The following is a 27,492-nucleotide window of genomic DNA, read 5'->3' as shown; positions in this document are numbered from 1 at the left end:
TCAGACTTAGCTGCACTAAGAAGTAGTAGAGACTTAACTCTTTGGGGTCAGTTTGAAACACAAGTGAAAAAGGTTTGAGTAAAAGAAAGAGAGGAAGTTTGAAAAGAAACAGTGTCACCAGGGTAATTGTGAGCGCAGAGGGCTTTTAACACACGCCGCTTAGCAACGAGGCCAATGTGCAGTTTGACACGTTCAACTTCCTGCGAGGAAGTAAGGAGTGATGTAAAATGTAAGTTAAAGCTGTGGATTTGCCTGTGAGCAATCCTCAGCGCTGTTTAATTTTAGATGATGGGAGCACTTTGAATGGGAGGAAAGCAGTAAGTAATGTTCTTACTATAGTGATCATAGCATGTGTATGCATATAATTCTGTATGTACCCTATTTCCCCCATTAACGGATGGACCAAATGAAATGAACATCGACAGGCAAAAAAAACATTCATTATGGATCCCATTATAATTTTTTTGAATTCTGTGACTGGAATTTTGTTTGAGTCACTGCTAAATACAAAATAAAGAATCTGAAAAACCACTAATGTATCATGTAACATCTGTCTAAATACAGTCCAGAGACGTGGACTGGCTCGATGGTCTGAAGAAGGAAGTGTGCCATTCTTTAGACGACCGAATTCATCTTCTAATTGGCCACGCTGTATTTTTCACTTTCAAATCCTGTTTAATATTGAATATCTAAGGTAGCTTTTCCAGTGGGAATGCTGTATGGGTCTCAGCTTCACAGGCTCAACCAGTCAGAGCTGACTAAACTAGAGTTTTGAGCTTAAGAAGCATCTTAAACAAGGACATAGTTTTTGAAAGCCACATCTCATTGATGACCACTCTGTAATTCATACATGTACAGATGAGGACTGATTAGCCTCCCTATGAAAGCCTTATTCTTAAAACCATTTCCAAACTGCTCTTAACCAAAACAAGGAGTCTGAAACACAGCTTTGGTTCTTCACCAGGTGCGCCGTATGTCTTAGATCGTTATCGGTTGGAAGACAAAACGATGACCTAGACCCAGTTTTACTGCCGACTACTTTGATTTCTTTCAAAATCTTCACATATCCATCTTTCATCATAATCCTTCTACCTTGATGAGATTCCCAGTTCCAGTCACACTGAAGCGTTCCCCCAGCATAATCCTCCCACCGCCATGTTTCGCTATGGGGACGATGTCAGGCCAGTTTTTCTGGGTTGATAATAATATTGACACTTGCCATTTTTGCTAATAATTTTGTCCCCATCTTTATACTTTCATTAGCAGCTGTAAACCTTTGTGTTAGTTTACAGTGAAAAAAACAAAACATGTTCTGGCGAGAATGACGCGTGAGGTTTTAGATGCTTTAATTGGCTCTGAATAGAGTATATATAAAAAGATGTGAAGTCTACACGTGCCTTCAGCCCAAGATAGTTTAAACCTGTGATGAAGATTCAAACTCAGGAACTGCTTGGCTGCTGGTCATCGCCACCTCTTTAAATAGTTATGGCTTCTGAGACCTGAGGTGCAGGTTCCAACAGCAGGTACCCTTAGCTTAAAAAGCAGTTCAGAGCAGCACAGTTGCCGCTTCTCTTCAGGTTACCCTAGACCAGGGGTGGGCAAACTTTTTGATTCGTGGGCCACATTGAGTTCTAACATTTGACAAAGGGGCCGGAACAGGAGTAGATAGATGGCATGCTTTGAAAACATCACCTCATTGGGGGAAAAATACACATCTTGAGATATGGAGAAAACATGTGCTTTAATTTCCAATGAAAATGAAGAAAAGCATTACAATAAAATCTCTGACTTCGAAATGAGCCTTTAAACACTGAAAATCAAATAAATGAATATTTTATTTTAAAGCACTGAAAGTTCTGTTATCCTTCAGGATATCACATCACTCTCCTCCTAACTCTTTTTTTTTTTCTTCCAAAAACGGTAGGAGATGCAGCTGTACTTGTCCTGTTCCTTTTATTCAATTTGTTTACCCGGTGCCAAAAGTCAACAACGACCAGTGCAAGAACGAAACAGTTGCAGCAAGTCAGTCTGTGAAGCGTTATATTTGATCTGCGCGCACTGTTCATTTTAACAACGTGCGTATCACGGAGACACACATTTTAATGGGAGCAGTGTTGTTGGTCTCCTTTTTTAGCCAGCGCATCAAAGTCTGGAGTTAGTTTTGTTGTGGCGATTCTCAGGATTGATCTGAGGTGTAGGTCTGTTAACTTGGATCTGTGGCTGGCTTTGTTGATGTTCATGACGCTGAATGTCTGTTCACACACGAAGGTAGAGCCGAACAAAGCCAACATCATCTGCGCTTTTCGTCTTAGATTTGGAAACGCGGCATCATTGAGTGAAGCATAGAAGTCATTTAGTTTCAGAGAGCTGAATTTCTCTTTTAAGGCAGGGTCGGACTGAAGGTCGATGAGTTCGAGCTGAAGCTCCTCTGGAGCTGTTTCGGGGTCTTGTGACAGAGGAAAGGCCACCAATTGAAGTGACTTGTCAATTTTATCGAAATCCAAAAACCGACGGCAGAATTCTCCGTGCAGTGCATCCAGTGACTCACTGTATTTCTTTACTTTTGCTCCGGCCTCTTTCAGCGTGGCTAGTGTAGGAAAATGAGTGAATGACTTGTTCAAAATCTGCCTGGAGAATAAAGCCAGCTTGGATTTGAAGGCTTTCACGTTTGTGTACATGTCATGCACAAACTGCTCCTTCCCCTGCAGTTTCACATTGAGCTCATTCAAGTGTGAAAATACGTCCGTAGCAAACGCGAAGTCACACATCCAGCTCTTGTTGCTCAGCTCAGGAAATTCCTCAGTCTTCCCCTGCCGCTCCAAAAACATGCCAATCTCCTCTTTGAGCTCCCACACTCGTTGAAACACTTTGCCCAAACTCAACCAGCGGACATGGGAGTGATAAAGCAGGTCCTGGTGATCCGCATCAGTTTCCTCCAGGAACGCAATGAACTGACGGTGCTGAAGTCCCCGTGCGCGTATGAAGTTGACGAGTTTCACCACAGGATTCACAACATGATTCAGCTGTAACACCGATTTACATAGAGATTCCTGGTGGATGATGCAGTGGAGGAAAATGACATCCTGGTCAGGGTTTTCATTTTTCACTTTATTCTGGATTCTCCTCAGCAGGCCAACGTTTTTTCCCGTTAAATTTGGAGATCCATCTGTGGTGACGTTAACAAGCTTACTCCAGGGAAGCTTCATATTTTCGATGGCTGCAGACACCCGTTCAAACAAGTCCTCTCCTCGTGTTTGTCCTTTCAGAGACTCCATTGTCAAAAACTCCTCCGTTATTTCAAAGGTTTCGTTGATTCCTCGGATAAAAATGAGGAGCTGAGCAGTGTCTTTGACATCGTTGCTTTCATCCAGTGCTACAGAATAAAAAGTGAATGACTTCGCCTTTTTGTTTAATATGCTGGTGATATCTTCATCTATTAGTTCTACACGGCGAGTCACTGTCCGCCGTGATAAACTGATTTTCTCAAATTTGTCTTTGGTCTCTGGGCACAAAATACCTGCTGTCTCTACCATACATTCTTTTAAAAACTCGCCCTCTGACAGTGGTTTGCTGGCCTTTGCTATTTTGAATGAAAGCATAAAACTGGCCTTGGTACTTGACTCTTGAATGGCAGTTTGACGGTGAAAAAAACTTTGCTGAGCCTTCAAATTAGCTGCCAACTTCTCAGCAGCAGCTTCCCGTTCTTTTGTTGAGAGCTTGCTAGCATAATTAGCGTGCTTTGTGGCAAAGTGACGGCTAATATTATACTCTTTAAAAACCGCCACAGTTTCTTGGCATATCAAGCAAACAGCAGATGATCGGTGTTCAGTGAAAAAATATTTAGTTGTCCACTCCTTTTTGAACACTCGACATTCTCTGTCCACTTTCCTTTTCTTGGGTCCGCTCATCTTCATAGATGGTAGGTCACAGGGTAAAGTGCAAACGTGGAGTAATAAGCCTACGCTTCACCTCAAAAAAGGCAATATATCTAGAGTGCGCCATCTAGTGAGGAAACATCAGAATTGCAGGGGAAATAAAACATTAACAAGGTTAATTTATTACATTTTTTTCAAGTTTGGCGGGCCGGATCAAAACGTTTAACGGGCCGCACGTGGCCCCCGGGCCGTAGTTCGCCCATGCCTGCCCTAGACCCACATGCTAGGCATTTAGTCACTGCTCCGTATGTGCCAAAGTAAATCAGAGATGGTGCTAAAATGGGCAGCAGCTTAAACCAACAGCTTTGGCCTCCAGCTAAGTGAATTTACACCACCCGCTCAGCTGCTCCCTCTTAACTTCGCTCTTTCTTCGCGCAGATTTCTCACTATTTTTGCTCCAAAAAAGCTGCGTGCCCTTTTTGTCCCAGCTGCTAGTTTCTTTAATTGCTCTCACAAATCTTAGTGTGGTCGTCAGTTCTCTGTACCTGAGTGACGGCCCCTGTGTGATTCCCACCTGCTGGTTTCTCACTTTCACCTATGTTGCCTCCATTTGCAACTCAGCTCCATAACCCAATACCAGTGAGAGTAAATGAAATCTAAATTCAGGCTGAAAATGCATCCTTTCCCATCTGCACAGCCTCAGTCACGCTCCGACACATGACATTTGCAGAGACAGAAAAATACAGGCCATGCTCGCCCTTTTTTTTTTCTTCTTTTTTTTGCGGGGCTCAGAATGATGAGAGGAGGAAAAAGCGAGGGATGATGTATAAATGAATAATACATCTGTGCTGTCATTCTTCTGTTCCTGCTCCACCTCCCTCTCTTCCTGTGTCATCTGGAGATGGTCCTGCGAGACAGTCTGATCTTAGTTGGGATTGTCAGGTATGGTTGACGGTAAAGCAACACATTGACGCCAGCCCCCTCTGCGACACATTGAAGCAGCTCTCTTGTTAAGTGGGGTTGACGACCTAAATAAGAATTGTTTACATGGAAACGAGTGCAGGCACGCCTGCAGTTAGCTGATATTCCAAATACCGAGGACTGCTTGAAGTAGCATCTGCTCCAAGAGGATACGTTTACAAATATCTACTTCCTCACTACTCCTGAAGTTACATAGTTGCAGTTACGGCTTTCGATTTTGCATAAAAGCTCCACAAATCCAAAGAAATGTGATTATTTGATGAAAATTCTGCTGTTATTTAAACGTTCGTGTACGAGCACCATGTGAACAAAAGAAATGGCTGCATGTAGCATTTATTAGATTTCACTGATGCTGCATCCCTACCTTCCATCTGCCCTGAAATTGCAAAGCGCTTCTCACCTAATTGTAAATGCACGTCCCTGCATGCAAATGCCAGTGTCCGCCTCTCTCGACCTCCTTTCCCTGCTCCCATCCGATTTTCAATTAAGATCCAGACAAAGATAGAGGATCTCAAACGGAGTGTGCTGCAGTGGGATGGGCCTTGCTTCTGCTCCAGACGTCCTGGAGGAGGGCGTTATTTGAGTGGCCGTGACCCCAGAGAACCCTCACCTTACCTGGGGTATTATACGCATCTAGGCCAAGGCCCTGCCTCCCACTTGTGGTGTGTCCTGAACCCACTAAGCATACGTGTAGGTGTCCTTGATGAGGAAAGGCTTTGAAATGAAAGGTGTGTGTGTGTGTGTGTGTGTGCATATTGAATGTCGATGGTCATTATCTGATAGCAAAGGGGTATTTTAGGCTGAGGTCTGGGGTTGTGTGAATATTAATAGGACGATTTTATTTCTCAGTCTTATCATCAGGATGTCTCTTGGCCATGTAAGTGCAACTTAATGAACTGTGTAGATGACTGAAAAAATATGTCTTCAATAGAATTATCTCCAGATGAAAAGAGTGACTCTACACTTGCCAGTATCTAATACTTCTACCTCTTTTTGTCCCTCTGTCTTTTTTTCCTATCAAACTGTAGTTCGCTCAGTCCGGACGCAGACCCTGGCACTTCATTCCAGAGGGAGGGGTATGGTCGCCAGAGTATGTCGGAAAAGCGCACGAAGCAGTACGAGAATCCTGCACATCTGGAGATCATCAAGTCTCGCAAGTCCAAGAGCATGGATTTAGGCAAGTGCTAAGCCTGAACCATCACACAAACACACATCTACAGGGAAAAGTTTGACAACTTGGGGAATGGACTACACTTACTGTATTTCCTGCCTTCTTGTCTTAGCAGTTTCCCTTTTTGCACATCTTCTCTCTCTTACACACACACCAGGGCCACCAGAGCTGACTTGGATCATGTTTCAAATTTATTGTCTTGCCCATGGACTCTTTGGCAAAAGGACAGGAGAAAGCAGGACTGCTGTGTTCATGTACAAAGGGCCGATTTGTCCATCACCAGAAACCTGTATTTTCCTGAGCCTGTGGCGGTTACCTGTCAGTGTCCTGCTAAATGACAAAATATTATTTTCCTTTCTTTTGCATGATTTAGTCCAACAGCATGCATGTCAGTATATGCTAGAAAATACTGGTAGCTTAATAGTTAGTGTGCAGATATGATCATATGTTCAATCTTGTCTCTGCAACAAGTTAATGGATTTTTTTCTAAGCTTAATTTCAGGCAGATTACTGATATTACACAAAAGTAAATTCACCTCATGTACTACTTTTTTCTTTTGAGCAAGAAGTGTTTTTCTGGTTTGGCATCCTAAGCTTGGCCGTACAAAGAAAACAATCCTCTACCTTGTGATGACTGCGTGTCTCCTTTCAATTTTTTTCCCACTCAGCACGGCTAATCTGGAGGTTTGTTTGCAGTAAACAAACCTCCAGATTGTTCATTGTCACTCAGTGCTCCTTTCACCTGCTGGACACCTCAAACGCATCTTGAACTTGTGACTCCTCAAACACTTGCTGCTCACTTTATCCTGCTTACCTCAGTAAATGCACTTTCAAAAACAGTAATACACACACAGTCACTTCAGTCCTGTCCAGCCACCACCTCTCCTCTTTTGGCCTCCATTTCCCATGGCCCTTTGTCCAGTGGACCATGGATAAAAACACAAGCGCAAGTGCACAATGCTTAGTGATGGGAGAGCCAGTCAGATGCAGGCCTACACAAACACGCACTGGGCAAGCACACTCTCAAACAGACAAACTGTATCCAGGGAAGACGATGGTGTGAACTCCAAGCTTCTCCCGCTGAGACTGAAGCAGACGCTGCCTTCTCTCGGATCACTGACTAATCACAACAGATAACAGCCAACTCTTTTCCACATGGAGCCCAGAGACCTGTAGAAATCTTTGACTCGCCCACAGACTGGTGCAGGTCTGGGCCACTGCACCGAGCTCTGTGGGGTCTAGATCCTTTGTAATACCTTCTGTCCACCATTGAAACTTTTCTACAAACACAAAGTTCGGGAGAAGAAAACCTTCAGCCATCGGATGGGTTTTGTTCAGCAGTTAGGTGGCCTGAAATGATTTCCATTAAGTTCTCAGTGTTTAAAATATAATTGGATATTACTGAGGACAGGAAGCGAGTAGAACGGAAGGGATGCTAAGATAAGGCTTTGATGGTGTTCTCATCATTGCAAATGCACATGTTATCAATGAGTTTAATCAAAAAAGCTTCTTAATTGTTTCAAAGAGGAGTCTTTGCGTGTTTGTTTGTGCATTGGATTAGCTGCAAACTACAGCTTTTCTTTCTTTCTTTTTTTTTAAACAAAGATCCTGATTAATGTACTCATAAGACAGCGCCTCACACATTCGAGATAACCAGTGTAATTGATCTTTTACAAATCTCTGTTACTGCTGCATTATTTCTTTATCAAGATCCCTCTGTGTCTGTGCGCGGGCGTGCCTGTGGTTTTTATTACATGAAATTCAAAAAAACTACCCCCCCCCCTCCCAAAAAAAAAAAAAAAAATCACCCCCTTCCCCTTTCACTGGGCCCAATTGAGTTTGTGAAATATCCAGCTGACAGAAGTCCTTGCCAATACAAAATCATAATCCATCGATGAGAATATCACAGTGTTCAGATGGTTCAGGGAAATAACAAACTTATTCCAGTCATAATAACTCTTGTAGCTGACGTGGTTTCCCCACAAGAAAAATTCAGTCCTCTTTCAGTCAATAGATGAAACACAAGCGCTAGACTTAACGTTTGAAATGAAATACACATGGTTTGTGATTTGGCACGTGCCCAGTCACCGCACTTCCATTTATCTCAGAGGAAGACGCTGCTATGCTATCATGCTTATTCTTTTTCTGAAATAATTACATGAAAGCTGCCCAATGCAAAAGCGACCTCGGGGTATTGTGCGAGTAGATCTGAAAATGAAGTGAGCCAAAGAAAGTAGTGCCAGCGCTCTCCCTTAAGCCGTGCCTTCGCCACACAGCTGGACATTAGAACTTAGCTCAGCTAGCAGGTGTAAGAATACCGCTCTGCTTTCCCAATAGCGCACTAATAAAGCCGCTCTCTGCTTTCAAATTACTCAGAGGAATAAAAAAAGTAGTTAACACGCTCAAGAACGCTATTCCCTACTGACTTACATTTTATTCCGTCACTAGGTATTTTTCCCTCCTTTTAATCATGTTCCAGCTGCTCCTAAATCTCATCAGCAGATGGATTTCATGACTTTGAAACCCATCATTGTTGAAATATGCTAAACGGGTCGGACACCCTGCAGTTCAATCCCATTTAAATGGGGAATAAAATTGAGTGAGAGAAGAAAAGGGAAGAAAGCGACGTGAGGTGTCGGCGCTGGCAGTGAGACGTTAGCACATGCCGGACACTTTACCTCGTGATGGACGGCTCCTTCATGAAGTGTAAGACCTGCTCCTCTTGCTTTGTGTCTGCGCTTCACTTTCTTATTTCTTTGTGTGCGTTTCATGACGTTGTGCAGACTGCACTAATGTTTGTTTGGTCCTTTTAAGAGTAGCACAGTGCGACAAGAACTTGAGCAGAAATAAGCTCTGAGCCCTGCCGCCGCTAATGAGGTCAACCGATATGATGTTCGGTTCCATCCACGGGTCAGTAATAGAGATCGGAAGAGCAGTCCCACTCTTATTCCATAACTAGCTCATAGCCAGCCATTATTGGATTTGTGATCTCAGCCCCCTTCAGATGCATATAACCGAGGGTGCTGTTTGAGCTAATTTCAGCGTGATCAAAAGGGTTTTTTTCTGGTGCTGAAAGGGAGTTGAATGGCAGTGAATAGAGGCTTGGTAACTAATTTGGGAACCTGTGCCATTGTGCTCGTTCTGCAGTGCAAATGACTGAAGAAAACACTCATTACTCCATGTGAAGGGCTGCATGGAGCCTGGCAATGCAGTAGCATTTGCAATAGAAAGATGTTCATTTGCAGGTTGGCCTCTTCAGCTTCTGCAATTGATCCATCACAGCCAGGTTGGTTTGAATGAGGCTGAATAAAACAGAGTGCAGTCACTCCATTAAACTGACATAGGATGAAATGACTGAATCTTGACCACTAATTAACATAGTTGTTGTTTTTAGGGAGTATTTGAACAAAACAAGAATCTAATGTGTGCCTAAACTGGGTATTTCAGTGTATTTCAAATTAAATTAAATTCAGTAATTCAGTTTTATTTTTATGCATTAGCACAAATCACAACAATAATTACTTCAATGTTTATAGTTAGGGCTGGATCAGGTGAGCCTGATCCAGCCCTAACTATAAACTTTATCAGAAAGGAAACACTTTAAATCTTTAAAGGAGAGAAAGTGTCTGTCTGTCTCCTGAATCCTAATTTGGAGCTTTCATAGAGGAGCCTGAAAGCTGAAGGTCTCTGCCTCCCATTCTACTTTTAAATACCAGAGGAACCACAAGTAAACTAGCAGTCTGAGGTCAAAGCGCTCTCGATAAGCCACATCTCATAGACTACCAAACACATGAGTGGAGACTTTCCTTGTAGAAAGCTGGCAGCCGATCCAGTCGCAGATAGGCCAGTGGTAGTAAATGACAACCTGGTAGATGTTTTTATGCTTACTGTAATTGTGAATATATGTTCCAGCCAAGTCTACCACTAATCCAGTGAATTTCCAGTCTTGCCAGTAGAGTTGTCAGCTTCTTTAAATGTAGGAAAAGTACTCTACACTGAACGATGATAAACAAACCCCCCAAAAAATTTACTGGATTTCTTTGAAGCCTGAAAAGTGCACATCAAAATATCCAGCATCCTTAATTGAGATGTTAACCAAGTCCGGCTCATAATGATTTCCTGTGACATATGCTGAGCGTGTGGAGGACGTCCTCTGTCGGGCTAATGGTCCACAACTGGCAGAGACATAATAGCGCAGCTGACCCAGCGACGCCTCACTTCCACTGGGATACCTGGACGTGGCCTTCCTCTGACCATCTTGGAGGTTATTTTTAACATAATTACCCTTTTACCACCCTCCTTAAAGCCCCGACACTCTGAATAAATTATGTGTAATGGAGCCCCTGTCTGTACACAGATCTTTACATGCAAGGGTCCGTGGTGAATAATGGCTGCAAAGCATAGTTTTTAGCTGCTCTAATTATACCATGGGCTTCTGTCCCTGTAATAACCACCACTGATTTATTCATGAAGTTTGCCACACTGCCCCTTTAACGTTTAATGGCAATGGATCTTCTCCAATTAACTGTCCTTGCCCTTAATCTGGCTAAAGTACGCAGCATGCAGGCCAGGTTTGTTTGCAACCAGGTGCACTTTCACCCCATTTAGTCTGATTGTCTTTCTCTTTGTGTATTTCATTTTGATGATTTTCATTTCTCCTCCAGACGTGCAGAGAGTGGCAAACTCGTGTCTGTATGCAGTTGGGGAAATATGTATTTTCATTCCTCTGAATAAGAAGGAGATGAGGAGCAGAGCACCGAGGTTTCTGTTGTGTGATAGGAATCACATAATAGATTGGCACACAGAGAGCTGTCCGTCAAACCCTCCCAGGAGAGAGCCGGGGCTGCTTCTGATGAAAACAAAGGCAGGTTTGAGGCAGTTGGGTCGGTGGGCAAAAACCGTCTCTTTGCCTCGCTCTCCCGTTCTCTTTGTCTCCGCGCTTTTCTCAGTTAACCGCCGCGCCGACGAGAAACAATGGCGAGCAGGACTGCGGCGCGGAATACCAAGCAGGAGGATAATTCCCTGTTTCCGAGTACAGCAGATGTCATTTTTGTTCCCTTGAACTGTTGCATCCCGTGCAGGTCTAACTTGCAATCGCATTGTGTCAGCCATGCACCCTGGCATCTGTGTGTCCGTCGTTGGCAGGCTTTAATGCTTAAGCCTCAAAAAAAGAAAAAAAATCCAACTTTACATGGCATTTGTACTGGATTGATTGAGTTTTATCCTCAAAGGATGAAACATTCCATCATTTTTCTGTCATGCTGTTTCTGTGCCTATGCTTTCTTATAATGAATTTTTTACTTCAGGCCGTCCTCTCTTGTCCTTTGCAGGATGAAATTGCTTCTTCAAACGAATTAGATGATTTTTTTTTTTTTACTTGCATTCAGTTGGTCTTGTAAGTCTGTTTATGCTTTCCTGGCACTGATATTTGTCATGCTAATAAAATGGACCCACCTCCACTGAGAAACTAAAAAGTAAAATGAATCTTTGGCTGCTGCTACCAGAGAACTTTTGACCTCCTAGACATTTGTAGCGCGCAGTAAAGTTTCATTTTACTGTCCTATGCAGCATAAAAGACAGGCATATGAGATCTCCTCACTAAGTAGGATGCAAAATTATATGATTGATGCTTGAGTGAGTGTAGGCTCTCATGGGACTGAGCACTTTCATTAAATTTGGCAAGGAGAGAGGAGAAATGGTATGGTCACTGGTTTGGAAGCCACCATTGGCAAACAGATGAGCTTTTAGCCTGTGTGTCTTGTCTGACTTTAGATCTATAGCTGCTACGGATGAGGGGGAAGCACTCATACTCTCACTAAGGGTTCATTGGTAGCAAATGCAGCAGAAACAGGGATGACTCTTAGACCAAAAAGATACTACATGTAACATAACTTACTCCTTTTAAAACAAGTCCCATGCAACTAGTACGCTATACTAACAAAAGTATTCACTTGTCTGCCTTCGCATGGATATGAACTTCAGTGACCTCCCATTATTAATCCATAGGGTTTAATGTAATGTTGACCCACCCTTTACAGCTATAACAGCCTCAAGTCTTCTGGGAACAACCTCCAAAAGGTTTTGGAGTGTTTATAGGAATTTTTGACCACTCTTCCAGAAGAGCATTTTTGAGGTCTGTAATAATGTTGGATTCAAAGGCCTGGCTCAGAGTCTCCGCTCAAATGCTTCTCAAAGGTGTTCTATCTTGTTGAGATCAGGAGTCTGTGCAGCCCAGTCAAGTTCTTCCACACCAGGCTCGCTCATCCATGTCTTTATGGAACTTTCTTTGTGCACTGGTGCACAGTCATGCTGGAGCATGAAGGGGCCATCCCCAAACTGTTCCCCCAAAATTGTGACCATGAAATTGTCCAAAATGTCTTGGTATGCTGAAGCATTAATAGTTCCTTTCACCTTTAAACAGCCGAGCCCAACTCCTGAAACAACCCCACACTTAACTTCACACTGTTCTCATGGCAACCTCCAAACCCAGACTCATCCATCGGATTGCCAGGCAGAGAAGCGTGATTCTTCACTGCAGAGAATACGTCTCCACTCTTCCCCACTGGACTCCTGGAGTCCAGTGGGGAAGAGTGCATCCAACACTTTGCATTGCACTTGGTGATATAAGGCTTGGATGCAGCTGCATGGCCATGGAAACCCATTCCATGAAGCTCTCTACACACTGTTGTCTGTCTTGAGCAAAGCTGAGTTGTTGTCATTCCCAGTTGCTTCCACTTTATGATATGATACCACTAACAGACCATTTAGTAGTGAGGAAATTTCACAACTGGACTTGCTGCACAAGTCGCATCCTATCACAGTACCGTACTGGAATTCACTGAACACCCGAGAGCGACTTATTCTTTCCTGAATGTTTGTAGAAGCAGTCTGCATGCGTAGGTGCTTGTTTTTATATACCTGTGCCAGTGGAAGTGACAATGATTCAATGATTTGGATGGGTGAGTGAATTCTTTTGGCAATATCTTCTTTAGTTGTGTAGCTTAAATGGTATGTACTAGTAAAAGTAGTTGATAGTCATTGTAGGTTTGTAATATGATTGGTACAATGATTGTAAGTAGCTGCAGGGTGTGCATTTTTGCACTGCAGGGAAAGTGTTCCCTTTTTCCTGAGCTCTTATTTGTTCTTCTGCAACTTTTGTGCATTAACACACTCATCCTGTCTGGAGGTTGCATGGGGGGAAGTGTTAGAGGGATTTATTTTCTTTGCCTAAAGATCCACTGGGATCACCCAGCAGCAGTGGGATATGCCTCATTTAGGCCACTTTAAACACGTCGAAAATCCTTGATTGTATAGACGTGCGAGTTGGTGAATTTTGTTTCTGTGCTTGTTAGGGAGTCCCTGCGTGGGACCCACACATGCAAATAAACTCAGGGTGTTCTGTTCAGTGGGGCTGACGACAGAACAACATGTGCTGTTGAAAACCAACAGGAAGAGCTGCAGAAGACATTTATTTACACCACCTGAAGCCACAGAGGAAACACTATTTGTGACATGTGTGGTCCAGGGGGAGTCATAAAGACACAATGCCACTCTGTCCCCGAGTCCACAGACATTTGCTACACCCTCAGAGAGCCTTTGGGGCTAATAAAATAATTGAATTAACAGCTTAATCCTTATTACTGATTGCTTCCTCTGCATAGCCTCACAACAAGGCTTCACTGGCACATAGTCAGAAATCCATCTTGTTAAGTTTGACAGCGTCTTACTGTATTCTGAATCAAAGCACAACAAAGGGGACGGGAAAAGTCAACCGGGTTGCTTGTTTAACAACTAGTGGGTGAGGTAAGAGCTCCAGGGACCTGATGGACGCTCCCCAGCAAAATGAAATACCAATACCTGAGTCGCGCTCCACTTACATACCCTAAACAAACCCCCGGCAAGCATTGGAAAAATAATTACAGATGTGTGGGCCTGGCTCAAATATCAGAGAGGGTGGCTGTTTAACATTTGCTCTGCTTACCACGCAGTATCAATCAGCTCCACGCCCTTTTAAGGAGATATTTTGCCTTAGGTTTGATACCATTTACATTAGCATCTCTGATAATTTTGAAACTCTAGCTAATGTCCCAGCGTTTGTATCATGTGTTGCAGTAAAAACTGCATTTCTTGCTGTATAGTTTGTAAATAATATATAGGGAATGATATATGGGGATTCTAAATATTACATTATAGTTTGCATTCAAATATTATGTTACATTTGACCTCTGACCTCACTTTTACGTCTCACATCTGCCAAAGAGAGTATCGTGGAGATACGTGCCTGGTTATTTAGAAACATACTGTTATTCATGTCAAGTTATTTACAAATCAACACCTATTATACATGACCTCCTGCTACATAATGTTTGTCTGATCAAACCAAACATCCATCATACTGCTCTTATCTGATTTTGTTGATGATGTCACAGTTAGACATTAACAGTATAGTTAAAGGTATTTAAGTGCTTGGGCAGCTACTGCCCATACCTACAGTGACAGTCTTTCCATTGTCACCAGTTGGGCTTTTGTGAACTGCGCTATAAACTTCTTAAAATAAAATTTCAAGAGAAGAAGAGTAAATGAATGTATAGAAAATCCAGTACTATCCTTTTAAAAGAGAGTGAGCTCCCTTGGCGGAGGTCTGCGCTCTCTGAGTGTCTCTTGTTAAACGTATGTACCCTTTATGATATTACTCTCCGTCACTGCACAGAAAGCCTTAGAAATGAAGCCAAGTACTACAGTTGTGCGATGTTGTTTGTGCTTCTGAACACTGCAATACGACCTGCACTGAAGATTAATGGATGTAAAATCTGTTCAGCCTACATGTCCTCGTCTTTTTCCCCTCACCTTGTTTTATCTAATCTCTCTTGGAGAAATTGAGTTAAAAAAGAAAATTAAGTGAGAACCGCTGATGGAAATTTTTTTCTTTTTTTTCAGAGATACAGTTCATCTCAGCAATTTGTGAATATGCTGTATTAGAAATTTCTTATATTTTAACATTATAATCACTCCGCTGCTGTGCTACATTTGTGTCTTTGATAGCGGGCCCATTTATATGCATTATGTTTCAGCCTCTTAATTTAACTGTGCAGACACAAAGACAAAGGTTGAATTATAATTCCCAACAGGAAAATGTCTCGCTGGAGATGTAATACTCTGTTCTCATTTCACACACTTCATTGGCCGGGCAATGGCATCATTTGTTTTTCATGTTAATTGCTAGACTCGCACCTTCTCGTAACTCACCATAATGACAGCTTTTAGCTTTTTTTTTTCTTTTTCAGAGGAGTTCTAATCATATGCCAGGTCTAAGTGACTTTATTTAATCTTTCCATAGGTTCTGCAGAACAGCAGGTCGGGCCTTCCCTGGGCCTGAAAAAATCCAGCTCCTTGGAAAGCCTCCAGACGGCTGTTGCTGGGACAGTGCAGAATGGCGAGATCAATGTTCGCAGGTCGCGCTCGAGGATCGTCAGGAGCCGAGGCTGCAATGAGAGTTTCCGCGCTGCGATTGACAAATCGTACGAGAAGCCTGCTGTTACTGCGCCAGAAGAGGAGAACAGCGTGGACACATGTGAGTGTTTGAAACGCCGTTTAGGTAGAGTTTCAGTGTTGATGCAGAATACTGTGCCCAAGTTTGTGGTGCTAAAATAATGAACAATATAAGATATCAGTAGGTTATTACAAAGCAGTTCAGAATCACACATAAATGTAGGCCAGTTTAGTGATACTTTCACCGATCCACTGCACAAAGCACATCAGCAATAGGTGTCTAGGTTATGGACTTATGATTATTCACATAGTGTGGAATTGCTTTGGACTGTTCCAACATGTTAATGTTGGTTCTGATAGAAAGGTGTCAGGATAGACAGTGCATCACAGTTTATTGCGTATGGGGCTGCATAGGTGCAGACCAGTGAGGGTGCCCATGCTGATACCTGTCTGCCAACGAAAGTGCCAACAACAGGGACATATGCATATCAGAATATATCAGATCTGGACCACGTAGAAATAGAAGAGCGTGCCCTGGTCTGATGAGTCAAATTTTCTTTTACATCAGATAGCCGTGTGTGTGTGCATCGCTTATCATGCACTGTGCGAAGACTGCAAGTCGGCGGAAACAGTATGATTCTTTGGGCAATGTTCTGCTGGGAAACCTTGGGTCCTGCCATCTATGTTACTTTGACACGTACCACCTACCTAAACATTGTTGCAGGCCATGTAACCCTTTCATGGAAATACAGTTTGGAAATACAGGATAATGCACTCTGCCTCAAAGCATAAAAGATTCAGGAATGGTTTGAGGAGCGCAACAATGAGTTTGAGGTGTTGACTTGGCCTCCAAATTCTCCAGATCTCAATCCAATCAAGCATCTGTGGGATGTGCTGGACAAACAAGTCCAAACCATGGAGGCCCCACCTCACAACTCACAGCTAACATCTTGGTGCAGATACCACAGCACACCTTTAGGGGTCTAGTGGAGTCTATGCCTCGATGGGTCATGGCTGTATTAACAGCAAAAGGGGGACCAACAACAATATTAGGCAGGTGGTCATAATGTTATATGCAGGGGTGCACATAAGTGGTCCGCAGGTGCGCATTCGCTGTCAAAATTAAAGACGCCCACCAGATAAGAAGTTGCAACGCACGTTCATGTACATATAAAGGCAGTGTTTTTGTCCTCTAGAGTGGGATTTTCACGGCATATTCTGCACCACATCTCTGTGCGTTCATCATTTGTTTGAAGCCAGCTCACTTCCTGCAACCACTTTTCTGAGAATACGCGCTTCTTTTGCGGTTCGGACTACGCCTGACATTTCTTTGGAGGTGGAGGAACACCAAAGTCATTGCTTAAAGGAGCTTTCTTCTTCGAAATCTTCAAGAGTTCTAAACAAATGTCTGTCCTCCTCCAGAAAATCTTATGCACGCAAACGTTGTAACTTCTTATCTGGTGCACGTCTTTTATTTTGACAGCGAATGCGCACCTGTGGACCACTTATGTGCACCCCTGGTTATATGTATGTGTTTGCTCCTCTTGGTTTTGGCACATATACGACAGAACTTTGTCCGGTATTCCTTCCATCTGTTTGTTTACTTGTGTACCTGACAGGGCCTAAAAACCACAATTACTTTAATTCATTTAAAATATGAAGAGAGAAAAAGAAGAACTAGAAAGACACCCTACCTTCTCTTTCAAGGCATGTATCCTTCACTACTTAGTGTTTGATAACAAAAAGACATGCAGCGCATACGGAGAGACAGCCGTCTTACGTTTTCCGACAGGTAATAACACCACAACACCACAAGAGTAATCACTCGATATAAATTTCCATTCACCATTAAAGGATTCCATTAAACGAGCTGGGGGGACATTTGAAAAAAGAAGGAATTATTTGCCTGAAATGCTTTGTTCTCATAAGCTCTGTCGGCAAGCCACTAAATACAGTCTTATCTCGGCAAAGAAAAATGGGGAAAGCAACCGATTTCCCCTGCCGCTGTATATTGCATTCTCCCCATGATATTCAAATAACTCTGTTTTTCAATTTAGATAAAAGCAGCCAGTCTGTGCTCGTCACCGAGGTTAATAGTCAAAGTTGACAGATAAGCCTCTGCCTTCCCCTGCTCCCAGACTTTTATTTACATAAAATAAGAATGTGGCATCACCTAAAGAAAATGTGTCCCCACAAGATATCCCGCTGGGCAAAAATGCACTTTCCCTTGTGCTACTTTGTGTTGCGTGGTTCGAGCAAAGAAAAAAAAAAGAAAACGGAAAAAAAAATCGTCTGTTCTGTGCAAAAATCCCTTCTTTCATTTTTTTTTTCCCAGAATAAGACTGGCAATTTTACTTACGTCTGTCATAACCTTTGCTGACAGACCGGCTTAGACGTCCTTGATTATTAAAGCAAGAAAGTTCACTTGTAGACTTTCATGAAGGTGACGAAATGTTTCTTGCTCGTCTGTCTCTGTGAAATGATCTTTCGCTGTCCCGACGCTTTCATCAGAACCTCTGACGTCAGCCTTTTGCTTCTGAGCTCCATTAAATTGCTGCAGACGGCCTCACCTTTTGATAACCGGTATTAAAGGCTTTTGTGTATTTTTCGCTTCTTTCTCTCAACTTTGTAATATTTAAAATTGATTGCCTTTTTTTCTTTTTAAATCAGCCTTCACTTTCCCTTTAAATGAGTCTTCCTGCTAAGTCAATAAGACAAATTAACCTTGGTGCAAAAGCATGCAGATATATCTACATTCACACATGGATGCATTTGCACACATGCGTAAGCACTCATGGCTGTAACTGCTCTCTGGGAGGCTCTGGATTACATTGTTTTGGGTGTTATCTGCAGCTTGGCATCACTAAGCAGTAGCAGCATTAGCACCACTGCTAATCTCTGTCATTTAAATAGCCAGATACAGCTCACAGCTGCTATTCACTCTTAAGTGGATGATAAGCGGGCCACCAGATTGAGCGATAGAATCGGCGCCCATCCAGAGCCCGCGACCGAATTTGGGGAGGTGGGGAGGGGAGGGAGGGGCTCCGTGCAGAGATGAGTTGTAAGAGTGTGCAGGTTTAATCTGCCCCGCTTCGTTCTCTTGTTTCGGCTATACACAGTGGCTCGCGCTCAGATTCCATTTCAGTAATTTCCTCCGAGATGACAGCTGAAAGAAATAGCTGATAGCTCCTCAGATCACAAGAGAAAACAAACCCCACTGTTCATCCTTGAAATGTGAATCCAGCCGCTCCTCCTTCTCCTCAGTCTGCCTCATCCCGTATTCCAAAAATCCATCACGCACCCCCCCTCCACCCCCTTCCCCTTCTCTCCCTGCGATAAGCGCTTTTCGCTCCTCCATCAAAGGAAGAAGTTGGACAACGACGTGCAAGACTGTAATAAGTTGTAATCTGAAGGACATCTACCTCATGTCTCCGCGCCAGAGATGGAGCGCTGACAGGAGCGACGCCGACCGCGGAGCACACCGTATTTGCAATTAAGATCCCCGGGAGCCTTTTTCGAGATGATTTAAATGTATAATTACTGACAGATTAATTACATTTTTGCACATCGGCTCTGATTAGGTGTGATGGAAACTTTGAGTTTAATCAACCTTGCATCACCTAAGGAGTGTGGTTTCAGTTTGATGTCTGGGCTGAAATGAGTTCAAATGTAATTAAGAAGCAGATTCATGAGACATCGCAGCGCGCTCTGTTTTCACAAGTGTTTTTTTTTTTTTTTTTTGTGGGGGTTGGCAAAATGAAGTTCTCTTGTGATCTTTGAGAAATGTACACAGACGAAATAACTTGAGGCTTTCAGCTAAAGTAAAAATGTGTTCAGCCCCAACACTAGTCCCAACTAGTCTACAATGTAAATATATTCTGCTCTAATGAGGCAAATGTATTCAGTGTGTTTTATTCAAAGCTGTTATACCTTGTGGGACACAGTTTTAGTTTTTTTATAGTTCCTCTGATGTTACTAAGAGGAAAAAAACCCAAAGTGATGCTTTTTCACAATAAAAGAAAAAGCAGTGTTGTTGAGTACTCATTTCAATTATGACACCGGTGATCTGTGGGGAATCAAGTCAAAGTTTAATAACTTTTTCTTTTTCTTTGTCTTTCTCTTTCTGTGTTTGCATGAATGTTTCCGGCATTTAACTCCCACTCCTTGTTGCTTTTATCTTTTCACTCCAGTGGATGATGACACAAGCTCCCGATCGGGTCAAGAGTCCATGTCCACCAGCGGTGACCTGACTTCGGGCCCCTGGCTGAATGGCAGAGACGACAGACAGAAAGATCAGGAGAAGTCTGGGGTGAAGGAGAAGAAGAAGCCAGAAAGGGAGAAAGAAAAAGACAAGGACAAGAATAAATCCAAGAAAGGCGTGCTGAAGGGCTTGTTCAGGTAGGAACCAGACGGAGCTCAGCTCAAACCCCTAAACAGCTCCACCGTCCACTGCCACGAGCATTAATCACTATCTGCTTTATTTAATTCCACTCACCACATCCGCCACTGGATCATACGGAATTTGAATGCATTCTGTGGATGTTGCCGGCGCTAATCAGGGACCCCTCTCCTTGAACCCTGCAAGGGGAGGAGAGTTATCGACCTCAAGGGCCTCTGGCACTTTTGAGCCAGATTATTTTTAATAAGGGCGCCATGTTTTATTCATAATCCCGTGCACGTGTGCCTACTATCCAAACACACTCATCATTTGTGAACCAGAGGAAAATGTTCTGTGCTCATGCCGGAGCTAACGGGGGGGGGGGGGGGGGGGGGGGTTGGCTTTGAGAATAAAAGACGATAAAATCGACTGCAGGTCGAACTTAGAGGCTGGGAGATGTTGTGGGCTGTGAGGTTCCTCTCCCAGTCTGGGAAATAGTTTCCCTGGCAGAGTTCTTCATCCTGAGAAGACAGTCACTTTGAACTGTGGACAATGCAGTTGGACAGTGTGAGGAGAAACACGCAAAGGGAAGTTGATGGAAAATAAACATCCCGTGGTGGTTTCTACCGAGCACGTCTGTCTGCCACAAGCAAAATTAGGAGTCACGTTAATTATTTCAACTCCACGCACATTTAAATATGGCATAAATTAACGGCGGAGGCGGTGCGGGCCGTTATCGTGCCGTGAGTCGTTTTCATGTGGATTGCTTTAATGGGATTAGTTAGCATATCACGGCGCACGCCTCAGTAATGAACAATAAAGATGACAAGTGTGCTTTGAGGTGATGATTGAGGAATGTAGGAAGCTGTCTTATCTCCCATTATTTTTACTTTTCTGATTTATTTACTTACCCGCCTCTTATTGCGTAATGTAGTGTGAAAAGCTCGTGCGTCCCAGTGTCGTGGACGCGTAAGTCTTCGTGGGAGGACAGAGAAAAAAGCGAACTGCAATCCAAATTGACAGGTGAAATTTTTAGCCACGGGTTTGACACCATGACATGCAATCAGCACCGTTGGCAAACCGTTATGAGTGGCTGTGTGCTTGGCTTGATAGGTGTCTTCTGGGTGATTTTTTATTTTTTTTTGAAGTGCATGTTGGCCCTTGGCATGCCCTCCTTGGCCTCATCATCGTTCTTCATTATCTTTGAGTGCCACAGCCACTTAAGAGTTGGCACGCGACAGGCCTCGCTGACACTCCCCCCATGCTCTGTGCATTTAACGCCAGCCCCCGTGCCTCCTGAATATTAAAACCGCGACTCCATGACTCCGAAACCTCGTCGTCTATTTGCTACTTCTCTACCTCGAACTGCATTTTCTATTTAAAGCTCTCAGACCTGCACATCAACAATGTCCTCTTCTATCCCCTCCCTGTTCTTCCTCGTTCGAAAACATCATCGTTTCAGAAAGTTAGAAATGGCAAAGAGTTGAGGTGAGAATGAACGAGTCCCACTGGATACAACAGCAAACTCTTTCTATAAAGAACAGTCTGGAGTGATGTGAAATGCCTAGCAGTCAAAAGGGAGGAGAGGGAAAGAAAGCGAAAAAGATCTAACTATTGTGTGTCTCACTTTTAGCAGTTCCAAAAGTTTTCCCTGATTTCAGAGTGAAAAGTTTAACTTTGCATGACAAAAAGGTTTGGCTGACAGTTACTCGAACACCCGGGCTTGCGTGCCACAGAATTTATATTAGCGAGCTTCACGTGCGAGTGTCTCGCCATTAAATCGCTGCATCGTGGAGACATCCTCGTTGGGTTAATCCTTTGTGCTGCTTGTCTCGGCGGGTTTCATCTGCATAAAATGGATTGCCAGGCAGCCACTTTTTCCTGCATTTCTCACAGATGCATGTTATAGCACTCCCTCTAAGGAGATTTCAAGGAGTTTGCAGTGCGATGCAATTTGAGCTCATTTGCATGCAGGACTTTGGACGGCCTGATGAACGTGTAGCGCACGTCCACTTAATGGACAGCCTGATTGGAAGTGCATTAACATTGGAGCCAGGGGGAAGGAAGATGGCCTAATATAGGGTGGGAGAGGAGGGGGAAGAGTGGGAGATAAATACAGCGAGTGCAAGAATGGCTGAACGTGTGCAAGAGGGTGATGGAAAGAAAATTGACTGCCTAAAGCTCAAAGCAGGAAAAAAACCCCACTGCAGTGCACAGCCTTGGCTTCCAAGCCCTTCATACTGTACAGACTGTAGGCTGGGAGGCTTCCTGGTATACAGTCCTGTAACATCCAGTAATGGATAGCCCATAATCTCATGAATGGATAGCAGTACGCATCTATGCATGCTTCCACAGAACAAAAAACAAGCCCCAGGCAGTTTGACATCGCTGTTATTTCTTGAATGTCTGCTGGACGCATGCATAGCCTGTCCACTGATGCATCATATAGGGAAGAGCACAGGGGAACGCATCATCCACCCCCCAAAACCATTGTATGTGATTATTCATGTCCTTTCTAGTGGATAACATGTGATCATTACTTTCCACTCCTATCAGTTTTGTTTAGATGTTGGAAGCGTTGCCCACGGCTCTGTTAGCATGCTAGCAGACAATGATGTCTGGGCCAGCCTGGGAGATTCCCCTCGATGTACCTAATGAGGTGCTGTTTATCTGCCGTGTGACTGACTGACCGCCTCCATCAAAGCCCCATCTCCATTACTGTGGTGGAAAGGAGGAAAAAAAATTGTTTTTTTTACATTGTATATGTATATATATTAATTTAGACAGTAGGCATTATTAGTGTGGGTGTGCCTGTGAAAATGTATTTCTGTGTATTCAACCCTCTCTTATTGCAATTCAGTTAACAGTTTTTTGTTGTTTTGAAATGCAACAGACTATTTAAAAACGTAGGCTAGCATTATCACTGGGGTGAGGGTTGCAAAAAAAAAAAAAAAAAAAAGCTGGGATGGGAAATGGGGAGCAGAGAAAGGTGGGGGTGGGGTGGGTTAGGGTGGAACGAGAGAAGGAGCGTGTGCACTGGAGTGAACTGGGGCACCAAAGAAGAGTGGGAAAGACGGATGAAAAGGAAACGGGAGAGGCAGAATGAGGGAAGAAGGGAGCACTTCAGAGCGACAGTCACGGCATCATACTACTGTCCGCCTGGGGGGGGGGAGACCGGGGATCTTTGGCGATGCGTGCCTGCGCTCGTGCACGTGCGCACGCGTGCATGCTCAAGCTTCTTCAAGGTGCATGTAAGATTTGCACGTTTGCATGTGTGTAATGTGCGTTTGCCTTGTGCACGTTAGATGAAAAGACTCTGTTAATGGGATGTGGCACCCTTCCTCCCCAGAGCTCCCTCAGCCATGCACACTTACTCCTTTTTTTTTCTTTCTTTTCCCTCCACCCATCCTCCCCACTGATCCACCAATCTGATCAGCGGCATGTGTCTCGCTAAGCCATCCCACACTGGAGCTCAGTATGACAGCCATGCACCCTCCACCCCTTTCCATTCTCACCCCAGGGAGCTCATCTGCCTGCTCCGCCCCATAAATGCAATCCCACTCGAGGCTACACAGACAGAGATGAGGGAGAACCGGGAGCTGGAAAGGAGGGTTGCTTTCCATCCCTCAATCTTTATTATTCTTAGGTAGCACGGGAGCGCACTCTCGGCACGTGGGGGCGGTGCCCGTGTGTTTGCATTTGTGAATATGCCGAGAATATGGATGCCATGCTGTATGACCATGATTGCCTTCTGTGAGGCATGAGAGTGGGTAGTCTGTGTTGCCATGCAGTTTTGTGTCTTTATGCCGTGTGATCCTTTCAGCTCATGTGGGTGTGAACGGCTGATGGCGGGTGAGCCAGTTTGATCATTAGTACGCTGACATGATATACACATGAACTTTTTTTTTTCTTCTTTTTTCTTTTTTTTTTACACACACACACACATGCACACACAGAGCTAATGGAGCAACACAGACAAGAACACACACTTTCTCAAGCTAACACACCCCTCAGCACCTTCATTTTCCCCACACAGACACACACACATGCTCGCATATGCTTGTAGTATTATGCCACAGTTGATTTGGAGACAGCAATTAGCCGCCTCCACATGTGGGCCTTGACATCTGCTGAATGTAATCTGAGAGAAAATGATAATTGTTCTTCCTTTGCTCTGCCTAACTCATCATAATGTCGATGCTGAGCCGCTAAAGGGAAGGATGGGGTGCAGCGTTAAGCACGAGAACGGCGACATCTGAAGCCACGTGACAAATATTAACGCGGGAAAAACTAATTGTGTTAAAAGCAACTTATCTTGGATTGTGAATAGTGATGAGTGGCCAGTGTTTTGTCTTTTTGGGGGGTTTTTCTTTCCGGATATTACCTCGGAGTGGAAGGGAAGGATAGGGAAGGAACTACAAATTTCTCCTGTCATGGATAAATATTTCAGAGGGGACTTAATGCTGAACTTGTCAGCTTTGCCAAGTGCAAAGTCATGCCTCAATATCACCTTCAAATGGTTGCTCGGCTAAAAGAAATATCATGTCACTGAGGGCGCTACAGAGAGAGCAGGTCGGCCTTTTCAACTTCTCAGGGGGAGAACACCTTTTTACAAAACTCCCTCCCTTCACAAGTCAGTACGTGATGCCCTAACTTTAAAGGTGTGTATATATATTTATATATAGATAGATAGATAGATAGATAGATAGATAGATTGATATAATATGTACTCTGAGTGTGACATCCCATTACTCTCCTGCCAGTCATGTTACCAAAGAGGCCCAGCAGGAGACCAAACAGCTACCAACAGTCTCCCACTGAACATTAGCACCACTGTCACAGAATGCACTGACACGAGAAGGAAAGGGTGAAAAAACAAAACTCTTGTGCCTGACAGTTCAAAACCCTTGTGTTGTCCTCGAGATTCCCATACACTTGTTTCCCATACACCTAGGGGTCATTTTTGACTCGAGGACAACACAAGGGTTACGGGTGAACGTTGCTTTGCATCTTGTATCAAACCCTGAATGCCTCTGTTTTTTTCTGGAGGGTTGAAACATTTAGAAATGTGGGGGATGGGAATAAGGATGGAGGGAGGAGTGGTGAACTTTAATAACCGGCGGGGGTGGGAGTGGTGGGGGGGACAGCGGTTGTCCGGTTGCACTTCCTCTGCTATTGGCCACTCGATGCAAATGTGATTGGGCAGCGCTAGACCTCCATCAGACAGCCCTGAAGTAATTAGGTTTAGAATGATCATGCAGTGCTGCAAGATAGACCTTGAAGAATGGGGAGTAGTGGTGAGGCTAGTCTGTGTGTGTGTGTGTGTGTGTGTGTGTGTGTGTGGGAGGTGGTGTTGCATGATGGAGTTAATTGAATCTGAAATCTTGTCGGCCTGAAATGAGATCCACCGATGTCTCTCACACTGTGTCTCCTGCAGAGGGCTGCAAACATGACTGAATTCATAAAGTGTGTTATTAAAGAGCTCAAATTAAGTGTAGCAGCGCACCCCTCCATATTCTACCAGGCCTATGACTACTAATGATCCAACCCCAGCGGAATCTCAACCAGATGCATCAATGGACATGCGAGACTCTTCTTCTCTTCTCTTCTCTTCTCTTCTCTTCTCTTCTCTTCTCTTCTCTTCTCTTCTCTTCTCTTCTCTTCTCTTCTCTTCTCTTCTCCTGTCCTCTTCCCTTCTCTCCCCTCCTCTCCTACCTACCGCTCAGCTCTCTGATGTTCTCAAAGAACCCGCTTCATGTTTCTTAACTTCCTCCCTCTCTCTCTCTCTGCCTCTCACACTTGATTTTCTTGTTTTTCACACTTTGAGACACTTTGATGTTATTTTTTTCTCCTCCTTTGATCAATCAGAGAAAGGCTGTTCAATGCAACTGGAATCTCAGAGGACAGGCAGATTTAAAAATAATGAGAAAGCGTTAAGAACATGAATGTGGATCTGAGAAAGGCACAATCCCATTTTGTGTTTTTCTAAATAGTACAAATGAATCGCTAATGTCTCCTTTAATAAACCATATTAATATATGTCTCTGGTCTATAGGAGAAGGGAAAAAGATAACGCATACGTTGAATTAGAAATGCAAGGCATGCTTGATATTATGGAGACAGAGGTCTCCCCCCCCCGTGTCCTATGCAAATTAAGTGGGCTGCCTGCTACAGTTGCATTCATTGCTAGTCTCCTCACCCATCCACCAGGCTTAGCATGTAATGAAACTGAGGCCTTCGGCTGAAATGACCTTTCCCATTCACTGAGTTTCCACCTGCTGATTTGCGCTCACACCTTAACATATGAGTGAGAAGATGGGTAGTGGGGACAGGTCGATCACAGTGAAGACAACGGAGAAAAAAATAGAAGAGCTGGGAAAATAGCTTTTGAATTACAAAGGTAAAATCAATCGATGCTGGATTACACTTCTGATTTCCATCAAAGGCAGCCAGGTAAAGCCAGGAACCATATTCCTCTTGTTCTGGCAGCGTCTCTACATGCGTTCAGCATGTCGAGTGAAATTGTCTGTTATTTTTTTCTCTTTTTCTCTGATCATTTTTTAAAAAAATTCTTCACTAAGCGTGTCAGGGAGATGCAGATTCCTTTCATAGCTGGATTGATTGATTTCATTCCTCCCTGTGTTTTTCATGAAGGAATCTTAATTGGACTCTCACTGCCATACAAACATATTTGAGCGCCCCATCAACCCGCCACACACACAACAACCATTGCTTTGTGAGTGGGGGAGGTGGAGAGTGCAAAGCTATGAATGTGAGTTGGAGAGAGAGAGGGAGGATGTGGAGAGTATGTGATGATGGATGAAACGATCCACAGCAGCAGATAAAGGCCAGGTAATATTTTCACCTGCAGATCCACATCGTGTCAGGTTCAAGGCCCTTCAGAGCTAATTGAGTACAAGCAACGTTATATCTGTGGCTGAATAAGACGTTTTTCCAAAGTCTAAAGTTCGGCTACATCTACATTTTCCCAGGCAAGCGTGAGCGAGAGGACACATGGTCTCATGCCTTTATTTTTTAGGGCTGTGTCCACTTAATACTACACTATATAACTGAATAACACTTATTATTAATAAAAAGCATAGCATTATTGAGGCACTGCAAATTATTTAATCCCAACAATGTCATTTCTAAAGCTTTTAATTGGTCATACTTGTTGCCAGTGATGTAATTAACCATTATAAGTCCAGAGTGCACAGCCAGTCAGGAATGGGGCAGCAATAAACAGATGTAATGTGAGAGGCAGCGGAGGAGACCTGCATAGAGTCCTGTGTAATTCCATGCAACCGCAGACCATATGAAACATAGAAAAAACAAAGAGTCTGAGAGTGCATTTGTCATACTGTTTACTCATGAAAGCTGCGTGCTCTGAACAATGTGCACTCGCCTTTTCTTGATGTACTGTGTAAGGAATGTTCAGTAGCATTTTATAAACTGGTTGTAAGCACAGGTAAAACGTCTGGTTTTGCCCGACTACACTGAAGTTTTGTGAATGTAGTTTGAAAACTGGATTAGAGTTTTGGCAAACTTTGACAACTTAAAACACATACAGTACGTGGGCAGTAGAGGCATATCTGATC

General features: G+C 43.6%; 1 pseudogene across 1 annotated transcript in view; it reads left to right on the top strand.

Annotated features, from left to right (window-relative positions):
* The window catches only part of LOC309713985 (partitioning defective 3 homolog), a 360,712-nt pseudogene that overhangs the window by 222,084 nt on the left and 111,136 nt on the right, over positions 1–27,492 (top strand). Inside the window, exons 17-19 of the transcript XR_014280682.1 lie at positions 5,885–6,033; positions 15,365–15,598; positions 19,707–19,914. The product of XR_014280682.1 is annotated as a partitioning defective 3 homolog (transcript). The remainder of the gene's footprint in view (positions 1–5,884; positions 6,034–15,364; positions 15,599–19,706; positions 19,915–27,492) is intronic.

Source organism: Aulonocara stuartgranti (assembly GCF_965226115.1).
Source record: "Aulonocara stuartgranti genome assembly, chromosome: 9".
Taxonomy (NCBI): domain Eukaryota; kingdom Metazoa; phylum Chordata; class Actinopteri; order Cichliformes; family Cichlidae; genus Aulonocara; species Aulonocara stuartgranti.
The sequence above is the reverse complement of the archived record's forward strand: the minus strand, read 5'-3'. Positions and strand labels throughout refer to the sequence as shown.